Here is an 18529-nt window from a genome sequence, read left to right as displayed (position 1 = left end):
TGGGGTACAGGCCCCATCTTGGCATTGTTTTAAGTGTAAGCAAATCTGATTGTTCAATCAAATAGCCTCGCCTTTTCTACACTTAAAAGTTGCGCTGTCCGTACCGTAAACCCCACTACTCATACTATGTCTAGACAAATTATTGTTGATGAATTACACAGACAGGCCAGACATAATTTTAAGAGACTCCCAGTAGTCACAAAGGGCATAGATGATTTATGGCAGAGCGACTTGATTGAAATGGCAACTGGACAGTTGAAAAACTTAGACAAAATCAACAAGGGCTACAAGTATCTACTCACTGTCATAGACACATTTTCAAAATTTGCCTGGGCTGTGCCACTCAAATCCAAGACTGGAAAATGTGTTACAGAAGCCATCAGAACAATCATCAATCATTCAGGAAGATCACCGCGCTATTTGCAAACAGATAATGGCAAAGAATTTTATAATTCTGTGTTTCAACAATTTGTTAAAAGCCAGGCAATAAAACATTACTCGAGTTACAGTGATCTCAAGGCCTCAATTGTAGAGAGATTCAACAGAACCTTAAAAAATCTTATGTATAAACAATTTACACTTCAAGGTAATTATAAATGGCTTAATATTCTTCCAGAACTTCTACATAAATATAACAACTCGGTCCATTCCACAATCAACATGAAACCCTCTGAAGTAACTTCATCTGATGAGCAAAAATTGATCAGGACTGTTTATTATCCTAGATACCAGCCAACAACAAGAAGGGCCAAATACAGGGTGGGTGATCAAGTAAGAATCAGCAAATATAAGCACTTATTCAAAAGAGGCTTTACAAGAAACTGGAGCACCGAATTATTTACAGTGGTTCAAGTTAAACCCGGGACCCTTAACACATATATAATAAAAGATCACCGAGGAGAAATTCTCAAAGGCAGATTCTATGAACAAGAGCTCAGCAAAACTAAGCAGCCTGACACATATCTCATAGAAAAAATCATCCGCAGGAAAGGCAACAAGTTATTTGTCAAATGGCTGGGTCATCCGGAAAACAGCTGGATCGATGCAGACAAAGTGATAATATGAGCACCTGGGATGTTATAAAAAGGCTGCCAGAACCTGAACAGCAGAATAAGAGAAATGGCAACTTGCTGCCTGATAATATTAGGTGTCTTATTGTTGGGCCATCGGCTTGTGGTAAAACTACACTAATAGTTGATAATTTTTTATTGGCACCCAACTGGTTAGACTGGAAAAACAGGCACTTGTATGTTTTCTCTAAGAGCTTGGAACAATTAAAATATCAGCAGCTGATGAAGCTATATGATGGATTGGATATTGCCACTTTTGAACCAGATGTTAAGCCACTTGATGAATGTCTCGATAATTCTGTTGTTGTGTTTGATGATGTTATACTGGATAATCAAAACAAGGTTAGAAATTTCTTTACACAGGGCCGGCACAAAAACATTGATTGCTTCTACCTGGCACAGACTTTTTCTAAAATACCGAAGCAGCTGATCCGAGACAACAGCAATTTTATATGTGTGTTTCATCAAGATCATACAAACCTCAAACACATACATGATGAATATGTAGGTGGGGACTTGAGCTACAATGATTTTTCCAAGTTTTGCAGTAGGTGCTGGAACCAGGACAGTTATGGCTTTGTCACAATTGATATGACAAGAACACCTAATACTGGAAAATACAGAAACAAAATCAACGATTTTCTAGACGTTGAAACATATATAAATAACCATGAAACGACCAGTCATTGATGATCTTAAGTTAAGAGATTATCTTGTAAAAAGATTTAAGGGATGGAAATCAGAGAACCGTGGAATTTATGAAAAACACAAACAAACAGAACAGCCTGTCATTGATGCTATTAATAATTTAGGTAAGAATATCAAAACTGTTACAGAGCAAAATCAAGATTTGATCACAGAGCTTGTACCTGTAGCTGCTAGGAACATATTAGATTATCCATTCACCCCACTTTCCAGTATTCATACACCTAGTCCTGTTGCTCCTAGAAGAATTGAGGCTAGTCAGGATCCTATTGAATTGGGTCTTCTTGCTCAAAAATATTTAACCACACCTAAAGACAATAAAGATGAGGTGTTTGGCTTATATGCCGACACAGAGCTTGACGGGAGCATCATACATAGGATTGGCAATTTCAGAGTAACTTTTATGGGAGATGATATAATTGTTTATTCAGAATCTCGTCTCGGAGAAAAAGGTGGTTTTGTTAAGTACCCCGGAACACCTGGGTTGTGGGAACTGATGACTAGGAAGAGACCTGGCAGCTATACAGATCAAGATTATGAGGATTACAAGGAAATATTAATAAAATCAGATGCTCTATACCAGAACAATGATCCCACACAAAAAAGAGTCAAGTCGAGCAGTGGAGCAAAATACAACAATTTAATCAAGCCCATATGGTCACAGATCAAGACTGGCAGTGGAATCAAACAATACAACACCCTGCCCAAAGAATTTGTGTGGGTTGATGATGTCAGGAAACTTGTGGATAGGTTGCTGGTGATAGCTGGGGAGGAAAATGCTGGGAACCACAATTTTTACAATGAAAAGGTTGGAATTATGGACATGATAAGCACAAAATTGTCTAATTTTATAGTGAATGACCCTAAGGGGATTGGATATCTCATAAAAATTATTAATACTCTACCCCCCAAATTTTGGAATGTTTCTGAGGGTCGGGGGTTGGTTAATGACATTATAAACAAGCTGCCATTTGAACTACACATTCCAGGCTATCAGTATTGTGGTCCAGGCACAAAATTGGATCATAGATTAAACAGAGGTGATCCTGGTGTAAATCCCCTAGATGCTGCTTGTAGAGACCATGACATAGCATACAACACACATACTGATCTTGACAAGAGACATGTTGCAGACAAGAAATTAGAAGAGGCTGCATTTGGTAGATTTGTAAGCAAAGATGCATCTTTGAGTGAAAAAATAGCAGCATTGGGAACCACCATAGCTATGAGCACCAAACAAAAACTGGGGTGGGGGCTGTGAATATATATATAATAAACCTAGGATGAAGGCCAAGGGTGTTATGTATCAAATACCTTATGCAGGTCTCAAATCTCTTAAAACTATTGACAGTCTTTTGACCAAAAAGCAGCGGAAGAAAAAAAGCTCTTGTATTGCAAAGGGACATGGTATGAAATTGTTGCTTAGTACCCCCCAATTAAAAAAATTACAGCAATCAAGAAAAAAATCACATACAGGGGGTTTCATATTTACTATCCCTGCCATCTTAGCTGCTCTCGGGGCTGTTGGGAGCTTGGCTGGGGGATCAGCTGCCATAGCAAAAACAGTAATAGATGCCAAGAAAAATAGGGCAGAATTAGATGAGCAGAGGCGCCATAACCTGGCCATGGAGAAAAAGGGCAAAGGTGTTAAGAGAGCCATGAATAAGTTTAAAAAAAACAAGAGCCGCTTACAAACCAAGATATTGAAGCTTTAATCAAGCCACTGGGCATCAAACATTTTAGAGGTGTGTACATGTCTGATTCTTTACCAGAGCAACCACTCAACAAAGAGTATGGCATTGTTAATTTGGATGAGTACAAAAATCAGGGCACTCACTGGATTTGTTATCTTAAATATTTAAAAAATGAGGCATTTGTGTTTGATTCATTTGGAGGTGATCCACCTGAAAATTTAGTAAAATATCTAAAATCAGCTAATCTTTATTACAATAATGCCCGTGTTCAAAACTTCAAAGATGTTAATTGCGGACATTTGTGTTTATCAGTTCTTAGATATATGTCTCAAATAAATAAACCATCAATTGAAAATTTTCAAAAAGCCTTGTGGTATTTGAAACATCATGGGGGTATTCCATCTCACCAGCCAAAATTCAATATTGAAACTCAAATTGCATGATGACATAGTGTATCCCAAAACAATAGCTCTCAGAGCATTTTACGGCATGTACCTAATCCCTAATATTACACACCACAACAACATAATTGCAATAGGGGATCAAAAAATTGTCATCACTCCAGGGCAATATAATCTGTCCACTCTAAATGCTCAATTACCCAGAGGTGTGGTGTTAACTCAAAATTCTGTCACTCACAGAGTAGAAATTGTATCTGCTACAGAAACAGTGCATCTGGGTACTATAGGAGAGCTGTTGGGATTTGAGAACAACACGAAACTCGAAGCGGCCATCAAACACACTGCTATGAATATACCTAAATTCTTAGCCATAGAGACTCTGAATATTCACTGTAATGTAGCCGAGGGTATGATCACCAAATCAAATGGCATAGGCACTCACAAACAAACCGGCATCATTGCAACATTCAAACCTAATTCCGAATTCATGGAGCCAATCATCTACAATCCATCCCCAACATTATATTTTCCTGTGTGCCATAACAGAATAGATTATATTGAATTGATAGTCACTAATGAAAAAGAAGAATTAGTTGATTTTGCTGGAGCCACAACAACTGCTATCATAGAGATTAATATTTAAATAAAAATACATACAATGGAAAATATTGAGAGTTATGAGCTACAATCATTCCCTCCAAACAGGAGGACATTTGCAAATTTAAATCAACCCAACACGGAAATCGAGGTTGATCTTGATGTAGGGGATGGCTTTATACACCCCCACAGAGCAGATCTATACATCAAATTTGATGTTGTAAAGCTGGATGGAACAGATTACCCTGCAAATTCAAATATAAGACTTGTAGATAATTTTGTACCGCATCTGTTCTCTGAAATTGAGATCAGAAAGCATGGTGTTGTTATAAACAGAATAGATTATCCCGGCATTACCTCCACGGCTTTGGCTACATTAAAATTATCCAAAACAGAGGCTCCATACTACAAAATAGGGGGATTTGAAGCTGGTGATAAGATATTATCTAAGAACCACACAGTGCTATTTCCCATGCGCCTGTTGCCAGGATTCTTCTCGGATTACAAAGAAATTATGTGGAAAGGCGGTTTAAGAATCACATTTAGAAGAGCTGCCAATGATAATAATGCTTTGATGAGGTACAGCACATTAAATTCTACAGGGGAAGCTCTGCCCAATACCCTACCTGATGAAGGCAAATGCATTATTCAGACTATGGAGCTAAGAATTCCAGTTGTTGAATATGAAGCCAGTTACGCTCTTAAATACAAAGCAGATATCCTAAAAAATCCACAGATTCCTCTGCAATTTTACACATATCAATGCGTACAGAAGCCTGCCGCTGGTACTTATTATGAATTTGATGCTACAAATTCATTCTCCAGTATACAATACGACATGCCTGATTTTGTGGTGGTACTGTTTCAGACTGGAAGACACAACAATCAGGAAAAAAATTCAAGTAGATTTGATAACTGCAACATCAAGAACATATATCTTAAAAATGGCAGAAATGAGGTTTTTCCTAGAGAAAATTACAATTTAGACATTTCCAAGGATGATTTTCTCAAATTATATGAGGCATTTTCTTCCTTCAAGCGTGTCACTACTGGCAGTACTGATATGTATTACTCACCAGATGAATTCAAAGCACGGAGACCCATGTTTGTAATTAACACTTCAAAAAGGAAACAAGTTGTGGTGAATGACAGAACAAACATTAAAATTATCTGTGAATTCCACGAGGCTTTACCCGAAGACACCATTTGTAGCGTTATTCTCATAGGAGAAAAATCATATGTTTATGATGTAAGAAATGAGAGAGTCACGGAGCAGTTCTAGAAGATATTTGTTCTATTATCCTGTTGTACAACACACAAACCTCAACTGTATTATCAGCTAGCAGTGAATATCTTATGTGTGGGCAGTTGTATATATTTCAATCTTATATGAGGACTCGAACCCGGAGCCCCTTGTTTACAAGACAACAATATTAACATTTTGCCATCAGGAGAGGCTTTACATTTTATCAGGACTCAAACCCGAGCCTTTTGCTTACAAAACAACAATATTAACATTTTGCCATCAGGAGAGGCTTCACATTTTATCAGAACTCAAACCCAGAGGCCTCCTAATTGCAAGGCAATAAAAACCATGCACCACACTCCACTGGGCCTCAGAACCCAGTAACTATAAGCTTTATATTAATATACATGGCAGAATCAATCTGAGCTACACTAAAATTCAATTCCTGGGATTTTGACAGAAAAACACACTATAAGCAATAAGATCATATGGGAACTTGGCATAATTTTAAGTATAAGCAAATCTGTCTGAGAGGCTTTCACCCTTTCTACACTAGAATTCAAAATTCTTAAAATTAAGAGCATATCACACTGGAAGAATTGGGGTATAGGCCCCTCTTGGCATTGTTTTAAGTATGGGTAAATCTATCTGTTGAGCCCTCGCCTTTTCTACACTAGAAATTCAGAATTTCTTAAAAATCAGAGCATATCACACCTGAAGAATTGGGGTACAAGCCCCATCTTGGCATTGTTTTAAGTGTAAGCAAATCTGATTGTTCAATCAAATAGCCTCGCCTTTTCTACACTTAAAAGTTGCGCTGTCCGTACCGTAAACCCCACTACTGCTGCTGTAAGCCTCTGCCCGTAGGTTTACACACCTAGGGTTTCGACGCGCTCTTCTCCCTATATTCCTTGCTCTTCTCCTGCCAGATACGGTGGGCGACGGTAGGCACTGCTCCTCCGCGGTCAGAAATTTGTAAGGCAACATTCAGACGGCTTACAACTTTCCCAAAGCAAAAGGCGGGAGTTCTCATGTGCCATCTGGTGCTGAAGTTTTGCAATCTAACAAACAGGATCTCGAAGACTGGTATCGGGCCGACATGAACTTTGAAGTTTTTACGAATTTTGCCATATAATTACATACATTTTACTAGAACTAATAAAGTGTAAGCCCGGCTTACACGGCTTACATGGACGCTCCGCGCCTGATATAAAGGGATTCAAGGTGAACGTAGGGATCGTAAAGGTACGCGGGACTGCCAAAGTCTAATGCTGAACTGTTTAGCTTCACAATTTCAGCAAATTAATATTCTGGCTGGCGTAGCGAGTCTGTCTGCATTTCGGGCACGTCAAAAATCTTGAAGAATTGTTTGATGAAGTCATTTAACTTAAAATACAAATCAGATGAATGGAAGCTTTTTTTTGACTCTCCCAAGATAAGTCTAAATCTTATGAGAAACTAGTTTACAACATGAAACATGTATTTTCTTAACTGCCCTGAGCGAAGAACACAGCGAGCTGTTCCACAAGGTCATTTCTACTAACAACATAACATGTTATGAAACAGCGATAGAAATGCAGGTGGAATGCTTGTTGGCAGATATCTGTGGTGTCTTACAGAAAAAGACATCGGAGGTTTCATACATGCGGCACGCGAAGAGACAGCGAATGGAAACAGGAACATCCTTGCCTTGTCTTCCACAAGACATAATATCATACATGTATAACAGAAATGTCGATTTATCTTGTAAACTAGAGCCAATGGTGAATTCTGGTTGTCTGTTTTGGATTCAGCAGCCGAAAATATATAAAGAAAACCCACTTTCGTTTTCGTAAAAAACTAAAGGTTTAAATTTGGATGTCAGTGTTACCCACGGATAAAGGGACACCACTATAAATCATTTGTTTACTAAACTGCTTCTCCTGTTTAAGACAATAATTTTATGAAATATTTATGGATGAATTTCAGATTGAAAACAAAACTTCACTTTAAATATATCGTTGATACTTTCATGTTTACGACAGAATTAAATCTTTCATGAATCAAGGCCCTCAATTTATTTCTGAGACAGGAAACCTGTCCCCAGATTGTCACGAGACGCTTGCAGCCTTTCGCAATGTATCACATGCAAACACCAACAGCCCGTAATTCACTTGCTCAATACTCGCACAGGAACGCTTTGTGGCGAAGATCTAGCGCTGGAAACGCGCGTGGAAATGCAAATAGCTTCTCGGCGGTCGTCAGAATTTTGGGCGATCGAAGCGGTATCCTTGGCAACGAGTCGTTGGCTAAGTGTGAATGTCCCATTTCGTGTTTATGTTGGAGGTTTCTGACGCCAAAATACCTCGTTTTCCGCCTCGTTAGGCGACTGGGAGCGATTAACGCTCCGCCCTTTTGATTTCTATCCTTTGCTTGCGAAGTACGGAGAGACGCTTGCAACAGAAATGTAACTTTGGTAACTTTAAGTGCATGGAAGATTGCCAAACAGACTTTGTTTACCTTCCAGTGCATTGAGAATCCGGCTCGGTAGCAGGGCGCGTTAAGTGGTCGAGTTTTGATATCGCCACCGAAGTTCCCACGTTTGAGTCCCGACCTGGCATGGGTGTTCTTTGTGAATATCCCTTCATCAATTTTATCTAATTATCATTCACACTCATCACCGATATTTGTCAAAAGTTGTGACGTAAAATGACAAAAATTCTACCTTGAAAGGAAGTTTATGCTAACTTAATATGCTCATTTATATTTATTTATCGAACTGGAGGAAACTCTGTAAAGGGTAAAGGTGGCCAGGGGCGCGATGCTGATCACATCACCTCTACCTTCGGCCGTGATAAAAAAAAGTGTGGTGCCCTAACTCCACACCCCCCTATACGCCTTCATGGCGTGGTGCAAAGCACACACAGGGGAGCACTTTACTTTACTTTTACATACTGATTTTAAATGTGTGATGACACACAAACAGAAACAGAAAATTTTTGATTTTGCTTCGCGAAGAAGAAAATATATTACTAATAAAAGAAACTTTCTAATAGACAATGTGTAGTTCGCAGTAAGTAATTTCAATTTGTTGTAAATTGTACGAGGGGTGTCCCATAAGTAGTGAGCCTGGTAGGGTTCCCATAGTTCAATCTGAAAATAATTTGGGGATTTGAAATAGCAATTCTTTTTAAGTGTATATGAAAATCGGTGTCCAGTTCGAACCATCCTATTCGTCTTTGCAGAAGCTAGAAGTGTGCTAAGTGCGTAACGTCAGAAAAATTAAGAGAGAAGAGATACGAGCAGTGATCAATTATCTGTTGAAAAAGAGGTTGAGTCCCAACGAAATCCATGAGGATATGATGACAACATTAGGAGAGGATGCTCCATCCTCTGCCACAGTGAAGAGATGGGTAGCCGAATTTAAGCGGGGGAGAGTGAGTGTGGAAGATGGCCATTGCCCAGGCAGGCCAGTGGAGATGGTGACACAAGAAAATGTAGAGAAAGTGCACAAGATTATTCTTGCAGACAGACGTGTGACTATGCGATATATTGCAGAGGAAATGAAGATGTCCAAATCAACAGTGGAGCGCATTGTGGATGACCAGTAGGGGATGAAAAAGGTTTCTTCGCGTTGGGTTCCAAAACTTGTGACAAGTGAACAAAAGTTGACAAGACGCATGATCTCAGAACGAAATCTTGAGCTGTCCCAGGCCGATCCAGACTGATTTGTTGAACGACTTGTGACTGTTGCGAAACTTGGGCTCATTACTATCTACCGGAGTCAAAGCAGGCATCAAAACAGTGGAAACATCCCTGCTCCCCCACCCCAAAGAAGGCAAAGTCTGGTCTCTCTGCTGGGAAAGTGATGACGACAGCCTTCTGGGACTGTAAGGGTGTTTTGTTGGTCGATCATCTCCGAAAGGGAAACAACATGACAGGAGCATTATGCTTCCCTGGTGAGGCAATTACGGGGTGTGTTGAAGACTAAGCGACGGAGAAAGCTCTCTAAAGGAGTGATTCTGCATCAGGATAATGCACGTGTTCACACATCGCTTGTTGCGATGGCAATCATCCGTGATTGTGGTTTAGAATTGTTGGAACATCCCCCTTATTCACCCGATCTTGCTCCATCAAACTTTCATCTCTTCCGTAACTGAAAAAAACTTTGGGCGATGTGCATTATCAGTGTGATGATGACATCATCAGTGCTGTGGGTGACTATTTTGCAAGCCTTGAGGAAAGCTTTTATGATACTTTGATAAAAGCACTGCAGAAGCATTGACAAAAGTGTGTTGACCTGCAGGAAGACTACGTAGAAAAATAGGTTGCTATTGTGGTCCCATCTTGTTCCCTTCTAGGTTAGGCTCGCTACTTATGGGACACCCCTCGTATTACGGAAATGAAATTACAATGTTCAATTGTTCTATGTTATTACTTTTGTTAGAAGTCACTCATATTGGGTTTGAATGCAAAACGTTATGACATGTGGGCAAGCGATGCAGTGATATTGCATTTCAGCCAGGACTAAGGTGGAGTGATCACATTAACCATTAGTTTGTTAGTGAGATTGCACATCTAAAGCTAAAATTTTTAATTTAAAGTATTGACTAAAGAGAGAATCTTTCATAGGGTTGACATCACAAGTTAACCATAATACAGAGACTGAAATTAAACAAATTGTCAAAACTTTAAAACTGTTTCTAGTAATCTATATTACATTATCATATGCGGACATAACCCTCAACCAGGGTGTCACGGCATGCAATGGGGCACATTCATGGGAGAATTATTGTTGTAATTGCACAGAGAGATCTAGAAGACACTTATACAGAAAAATGCATATTTGCTACATGAAGGCATTGAAACAAATGGTGTGCCATGGAACTTATCACAGATAGCAATGGAGGGTGGGAATTTGCAGTGACATGATGGAGTCTAAATTAGAGATGCGCCGATATGAAAATGGCTGCTGGCGTAATTCATTGGAAAAGTAAAATTGCATTCTTTTAAGTGCGGAGACTCGCCAATGGTAATGTAGTTGCTCTGTTATTAAGGGGTCCCGGCTTCGATACCCTGTGGAGGCAATAGTGGTCGGATCCGTTTAAAATGAAGATTCAGTTCCGATTAACCTATTTGTGCATAAAGGGAACTTTAAAATTCAAGAAGCTATTATATGTGGAATGTTTACTAATAGTCCTCAAGACCAAAAATCTTAATCAGAGTCGGATGCCTCAATTTTTAAAATACCTCTAAGGACAATCAGTGTAAAACCTTTGATAGCACTGATTCAAGATTTTATATTTAATTTTTAAACTATTTTTGAAAATTCAATGTATATACAGGGTGTCTCAAAAGTAATAGCGCAAACTGACGCAGGTGAAAGTACACGATAATAAAAGCAAGAAAGTATCAGTAAACATGGGTCTGCAAACGAGTCGTTTTCGAATGTGTGATTACAAAACGCCACCGACTTCATTGTTTGTAAACGTCGTCCTAGTTGATAAAATACCAATAATACAGTACAGGAGATCTCATTGCTTTTATTGAACCTCGGACCGCGCAAGGAGTAAAGCACTCGGTGTTTACAAAATGCAATCAATGACGGCTTGTAACCACACATTCGCACACATTATTAGTATTTTACCAACTAGGACGACGTTTACAAACAATGAAGTCAGGCGGCTTGTAATCACACATTCGCGATCATCTCGAAAACGGCTCGTTTGCAGACCCATGTTTACTGAGACTTTTTGCTTCTATTATCGTGTACTTTCACCTGTGTCAGTTTGCGCTATTACTTATGAGCCACCCTGTATGTGAAACAGACAACTACTTGATCTGAAATATTAGCTCATAGGCATCCTTTGGTACGGATAGCTCCTTCTAAAACTATAAATTGGAAATCAGTGGAATAAAATCTCTTTATGGATCAAATGGACACGTTCAAATAGCTCGTTAAGGAGCAGATAAAAATAACATGAACAACAGATGCCAATTGTCCTAGTTTGTGTCTGTAGTTCAGTTATCGTAACTCTTTAGCTACGGCTCTTTATTTCGAATAATGAGTCAAATATGAGTTTCTTCCTATGTTCAGCCATCCATTTTGTAAATGTATACGTAATTATGTGATCAATATAAATAGAATGAACCGTGACGTGAAATAAAGAAATATGCAATACAGTCTTACTAGGTGCCGGATTATTTTTCACTCTGTCGGTTATTGTTGGAGTAGAAAAAACTAGGAAGTACAAAACCTTTCTTTCCTCATTTCATCGATTGATTGATTTGATTCATTTCACATCGTTTTTTTACTTTTGGCTAATCGCGAATATGAGGATGAATGGTGATATGAATCGACGAGAGGATAAACACACATGGACAGTACAAATCCTCTGAGGGATTTCGCCGTGAGCCCAGACGACATAACCTCTTTGGCCGTCAACATTCCAGTTACCGGAGTGTGCCACGTTGAAGTGGGGTTGATTTTTTGGGGTCCTTCTCCAAAGCTCCTTACAGCCCCACTTCTCTCATTACATTCCTCCCGCTCAATCATCTCACCCTAGTAGCTATTTCGTGCCGACTGAATAAACTTTATAGTTTCGATTTAAAAAAAAAACAATATTTTAAACTGATAATGGACTGACTATTGGTCTAGTCACAGACTTTCATGTATGGATATATCGGTTAACAATTGATTGATTGATTGATTTGTTGTTTTAAGTCCACTTTATGCACAGTAAGGCTAATCGGGACTGGAGCTACAGTTTAAAGTGAAATCCGAACAACTTGTGCCTCCAGCGGGTTTCGAACCCGAGACCCCTTGATTACAAGTCTACGACGCTACCACTGCGCCATCGGGGAGGCCCTTATATCGGTTAACAAGTAGTATACACTCGTACTTCAATATCATTTCCATGAAAAGTAATACAGAACGTTTTGAGATAATGTGTCGCCAAACTCCGTTTCCATGACTGCAATGTACGCGCTCGATTGATTGATTTGATTTATTTTACTTCGCATTTTATGCCACTTTTGTCTTATTTTCGAAGATGGGTATGAGTGATGATACGATAAGATGAATACACACTCACAAACATCCATGCTCAGGCTGGGATTCGAACCCGGGACCCCTGGCGTCGTAGCGCGATGTGGTAACCACTCCGCCACGGGGCCGGCGTACGCGCTCGAGTCATATTTGTATTTATGTGTTGAATACGAAGTTTCTAATGTTCCATGTTGAGGGAAGCAATTATGCTTAAACGAATCTACTTCGTGTTACTTCGAATTGTCCAATCGTAAGTATACAAGACTTCACGTTTTTTATTTCGCATGAATCCTTGATTTTATCTACACGTACAAGAGCGATAATGTAGTATAATTATTAACCGAAACGCACTTTAGAAAACCTATTTCGTCTAGATACTTCCTCTGGTGATCTTTTTCTGTAAAACAGAGACAATGGCAGATGACTTTGTATTCAAGATAGTCTCACACTTCCAACACAAGATCAAAACATGTTCAGAAAAGTTCACTTGTAGATAATTGTGTTAGGATGGGTGGAAAGCATCTCACGATATGTAACAAGAAGATAACATTACGATGCTCATGTGGTAGCTAACCAGATCTTACTGTGGATCTGATCTGATACAGCAAGAAAAGTCTAATCGGATTCCGAATTATCATTTCGGAAGTGGCAAGATTCCAAGTTGCTGGTTTTCATTGACACTACACTACTGTAATATATCATATCACATCCGCCTTCAAGTAAAGAATAAAGAAGTTCATCGTAAGTGCAACTACTGTTGAAATTACCATGTATCTCGATCGATGACCAGCAAGGAATGATAAATGTCGATACTGGCGAAAGAAAGAACCTTGAGTAATGTTTTGAAGAATGAAGTTGTGGTGCATTAAAGGCTGAGGCTCGGCATTTTTATAATGAACCCCAAATGAAGATTCTATAAAATTATGTACAAACAACACACACACACACACACACACACACACATACACATGGCCATCAGAACCTAAGCAACCAGTAGAAGAGCAAAATGGTCGCGATCACTAGGAAGTAGTGAATAGAAGCTTAAATGGAAAGTAGCGCATTGGCAGTCAAGAATGGAACAACTAATTTTTAATACGTGTTCTTGTACATATCTCGCTTTTTTTTGGAAATGGCGATAGAACTTTGTTACGGAACTATTTATAATTAAAGTAGAAAAATGTCCATCAATTTGAGACATAACCTTCGAAGAATAGAGTATTAAGGAATTTAAAGAAACCGTAGAGGGGGTTTGGACGTTCTTATCTTCCTAGTACAAGGATGAAAATAATAGATACGTAAAACAAAAAAATAATAATGTTCATTCATGATTACAAGGCTTTTAATAATCCTGCACCTTGTTTTAAAGTAATTAGATACAGCTGTGACATCTTTGCCGAATTGACTATTCGCAACTGATCATCGTATTACCTTTTCGTAACCGACAACTCGGGTCGTCGCGAGCTGGTTGGTCAGCATACTCCTTCCCGGAACGTTTAAACTAAGAATATTTCATAACTGTTAATATCTATACATAGAAGAGTTTTTGAAGTTATGCTACACCTACTATTCACTTATGAAATTTAGTAATCCTTGAAATTCAAATATATCGCCAGGGGTCCCGGGTTCGAATCCCGGCCTGGGCATGGGTGTTCTTTGTGAGTGTCCTTTCATCAATTTCATCATATCATCACTCATCCTCGCCGTCGCGATTAGCCCAAAGTGGCAGAAGAATGGCGCTAAATAAAGAAATCAGAGCCATAAAACCAAATCAAATATATTGCTTCATGCCTATGTTAAGACTTCTCCTTCTACTAGAAAATATGTTATATCACTTCAGATACCAAACAACTGACCAAAATCGAAAGCCAGCCGGAATGATTATGATCATGCACGAGTTATATAGCAGAATAATGAAAAATCATTAAAATGTTCCCTGTATTTAATGAATTAAAAAGAAAAGGAAGTTTTTCTGTAAATAATTATGCGCATAGTGTAATGACAATATAATTTAAACATTCTAAGGTCTAAACATTTTCAATCGCTTAATAAATAACACAGCTGTTACTACAGTTCCATGCTAAATCTGAACCACTTAAAGCTAAATTTTTACCGGAAATTGTACCAAGACGCTATATTATAAGAATGATCTTAAACTATTGAATCTCGTGATTATCAGGAAGGAACGTTAGATTGATTGGTTTTCAGATTGTACGTACTTATCTATTGAAAAAATCGAGATAATGAGTATACCGGCAGAGTCTGTTCTAAATCTATTTTGTCTTCAGATAGAACAATAGAGACTAAACCTACTGGATCACTGCACTTCTCCCTACATCTGGAATCTATCCCGAAACCCTTGATTGCAACGCTACAGTGTCAGTTACTGTTCTATCGTGGAGAACTCACATATCTCTTACGAACGAGCATCTGTATGTAATACGAGAGCTTGAGTTTTGTATTTGTATAGTTTATTTTCATTGCCTCTCCACCTCTTTTACGTCCGCCGTGACGATGAAGATTAATCATATTTCTATGAAATTGATGAAGAACTCCCACACAAAGGATATGCGCACCAAGACCTGGACTTCAATCCAGAACCTTCGATGACGAAATCTTCATTCGAGCCCTCAAGATGCTCAGCAACCGATGTGGTTATGAAAGCTTTCATAAAATACCTAGTATATGTATTTGCCACTATTATCTATTCTATTGTCTTGCATTGACTTTTATTCTAGAGTTGTACTGTTTGATTTGTGAACAGATTGTTTTTGCAAGAGGTGGTTTCGTAATTTCTCATTGAATTATGTTTAATATTCTCCTAACAAAGCATCAGCCACAAGCTCTGTGATATGTGATTTGATTGTAAGGACTGAGAAGAGCTCTAGTCATTTATTTCCAGTCATATCTTCCAGAGTAACTGCCTCTGTTGACAAATAAAATTTATAGCACTTTTCTTTGCTTTATTTTTTGTGACATTAGGAACAGACGGATATTTTTTATTCCAGCTAACAACGCCATTGTAATATATCAAATGCAGTATTTTTTATGAAAATAATAACCATGAATAATCAAGGGATCCCAGGTTCGATACCCGGTAGAGGCACACAGTGGTTTAGATCCCACTTTAAACTGTAGGACCAGTCTCAATTAGTCTCTCTGTGCATAAAGTGAACTTGATACAACAGATTTAAATATTCAATAACGATCAATAGCTATTGTTAATATAAATTGAGGACTAAAAGTGGTAAATGTTGTAAGTGCCAAAGCGAAAGTGTTGGGAAATCGCATCGTTCCGCACATCAGCTCGTAAGAACGTGCACACTAGTGACCTCTTTACACGCCCTTTGAACTACTTAGAGGGCTACCAGCGACATTTTACGTTTACCACATTATAGACATGGCACATTTCACAGTTTAACGTGGAAAACTGTGTTTGAATTATTGAGCACTTACAGCGTTTACCAATTTTAGTCTTCAATTCTTAACTACATTGATGGTTTTTATACTTTTCCTGTGTGAAACCTAAGCTGGAACGTGCATTTATCATTGAAAAATATAAGCAATTAGATTTGATTTAATTTTTCCTATTTAGCGTCGCTTTTCCACCACTTTTCGGCTAATCGCGAAAAATGGAAGCAATGCTCTTACCACTGACAAAACATTGAATAACATTTTGAGGCTCTTAAATTACATCTCAAAAAGTATAGCATAATATTTAGAGAATGACGAAAATGTTCTAAACATTTAAGATGATGCTGTAATATAATCTTGCCCATGTTGTGCTTATAGCTGTGTGCTTACCCTTCGTAAATAGAATCAGAGCGGATGACATTGAAACATAAAGTACCTGTATCATTTAACAGATTGATAAACTCCTTTTTTTCTCTCAAACTTTCGAACGCTTTCTTTCTTGTAGTTATATTCAAGTCTTCTACCGTAAAAGCCACAGAAAATATAATTTCAACGCATAGAATACGTGAAAGAAGTATGAATCTCTGATCTTACTATACAGAGAAACGAATTGATTGTGAAGCTCTTAAGATAAGGATCTCTCTGCGCAGGAGGTAGCCAATTGCGACGCACTGTGAGTCAAGGGAAAATACAAAAAACAGTTATGTTAATATATCCATGTAGGTTTCTAAAGTGCTTGTTGTGAGGACCTACCTTAGCTGCTTCGAAGGGTTCTATAGAAGGGCTCCTGCTTGCTCAACCGGACTCCCTTGAACTGGTAGCTTCCTCTTCGAAATGCTTCCACTGCTTCACCATCGGTGGCTCCGCTGTGTCTACATCGAGCGGCCGAGCGAATGTCTTGCAGGAAAAGGTTGCCATCTCGGTCGCCCGTTTTTCGCCCAAATGTTGCAACTTCCCTCTAGATTTCCCTCCAACGATTGCGAAATCTTAGTTGCTGAAAGTGCGTCGTTCGTCGTGGAGCTATTTATTGCAAGGGAGCAAGCACGGATCCCCACTAACAGTGGCACTTAAAGTTAACAAAAGGCGAGGGACAAATTGGTTAATATATCTCTGTGCGGATGCTTGTTTCATGAACCGTATAGTATCGATTATCCAAGCGGGATTCGTCCGCACCGAAGTCGTTTTCCATGTGCATAGGGAGGTGGCGGGGTTCGCTCCCCCATGGCGTAGAGGAGAATTTCTAGGGCGGAATAAATGAGGCAGTTCTTTCAAGCATTTCCCGCATCTACATTAAACGCAGGAACCTGGACCCTTGCCACGGCCCACGACTGTCCGGAAACATGCGAAGATAACACGACTATTGATTTAGTTATACTCCTTGACCTTGAATCTTGAAATATTCCTGAAGTAATTATATGCTCTGTAAGATAGTGATGTTCGTAAGATAATTTCTTTCACAACTAACTAAGTCATTCCGCAGGCAATTCACATTAGATAATTCGTTGGCAATACATTTATATAAAATAAAAGTAGGCTTCTTATTTCCTTATTATGATGTTCTATACACTTTTACTCATTGCACGTTTTCAATTTTGACTTTAATTTTATATTTAATCTCTCAGACGCAATCTAAAGTAGGAAATAAATATTTATAATGTAATGTCTGAAACTTTCATAAAGAATTAACTTGAAACGACACATTGATACATTAAGGATATTGTGTAAATATTACACTTTTTAAGCTAAATTTGCACTAAGAAATGTTAAAAATAAAGTTTGTGATTTTAATCTACTATTTGTTTCAATATTAATTTTCAGGAACTTTATTTCTGTACTCCATGTAATAATCAACCATGCAATGTTATAATCTAGTGCTTGTGCTATAATATAATCAAGACAAATTCATGATGGTATCTGTAATTAAATTGCATGTATCTCTCTCAATTCCTCCCCTCTCTCTATCTCTATCCCTATCTATATATTTATAACTATCAATCAATCTATATATTTATCTTTGCATCTATATCTATCTCCTCCTTCAATTGCACAGTTCATCATCCACGTTTTGGCTTTGAGTTCTGGCATGTGTTTAAAGAGTTCCTTTATAAATTTCATCTCATCACCTTTCGCAGTTTTCGTCTCGATTAAGCTGGAGAGGTAGAAAAGTTAAGTTAAGTAAGTAAATTGAAAATACCTTGTCCTTTCGTTCTCCCACTTCCTCCTCCCCCACGCTGACAGAGACGCAAATTATTAGCCTCACGACAGAACTATCTCTCCTTAAGTTTTATATTTTCATTGAACCTGCGGTACCAGAATATGCTTTAATAGATTGAAGCTTTACGTATTAAAACCTCGAACAGCCTAAACAACACCTAAAT

The 18529-nt window shown here is 38.4% G+C and overlaps 1 protein-coding gene across 1 annotated transcript in view; it reads right to left on the bottom strand.

Annotated features, from left to right (window-relative positions):
- Window positions 1-17046, bottom strand: part of Snap25 (Synaptosomal-associated protein 25kDa) — a 116772-nt gene extending 99726 nt beyond the window's left edge. The window contains exon 1 of the mRNA XM_083118557.1: window positions 16905-17046. The gene's annotated coding sequence lies outside the window, so the exon portion shown is untranslated. The remainder of the gene's footprint in view (window positions 1-16904) is intronic.
- Window positions 17047-18529: the final 1483 nt, after the last annotated feature.

Source organism: Lepisma saccharinum, chromosome 3 (genome assembly GCF_977018435.1).
Source record: "Lepisma saccharinum chromosome 3, izLepSacc3.1, whole genome shotgun sequence".
Lineage (NCBI taxonomy): Eukaryota > Metazoa > Arthropoda > Insecta > Zygentoma > Lepismatidae > Lepisma > Lepisma saccharinum.
This window is presented reverse-complemented; position numbering and strand designations above follow the sequence as displayed.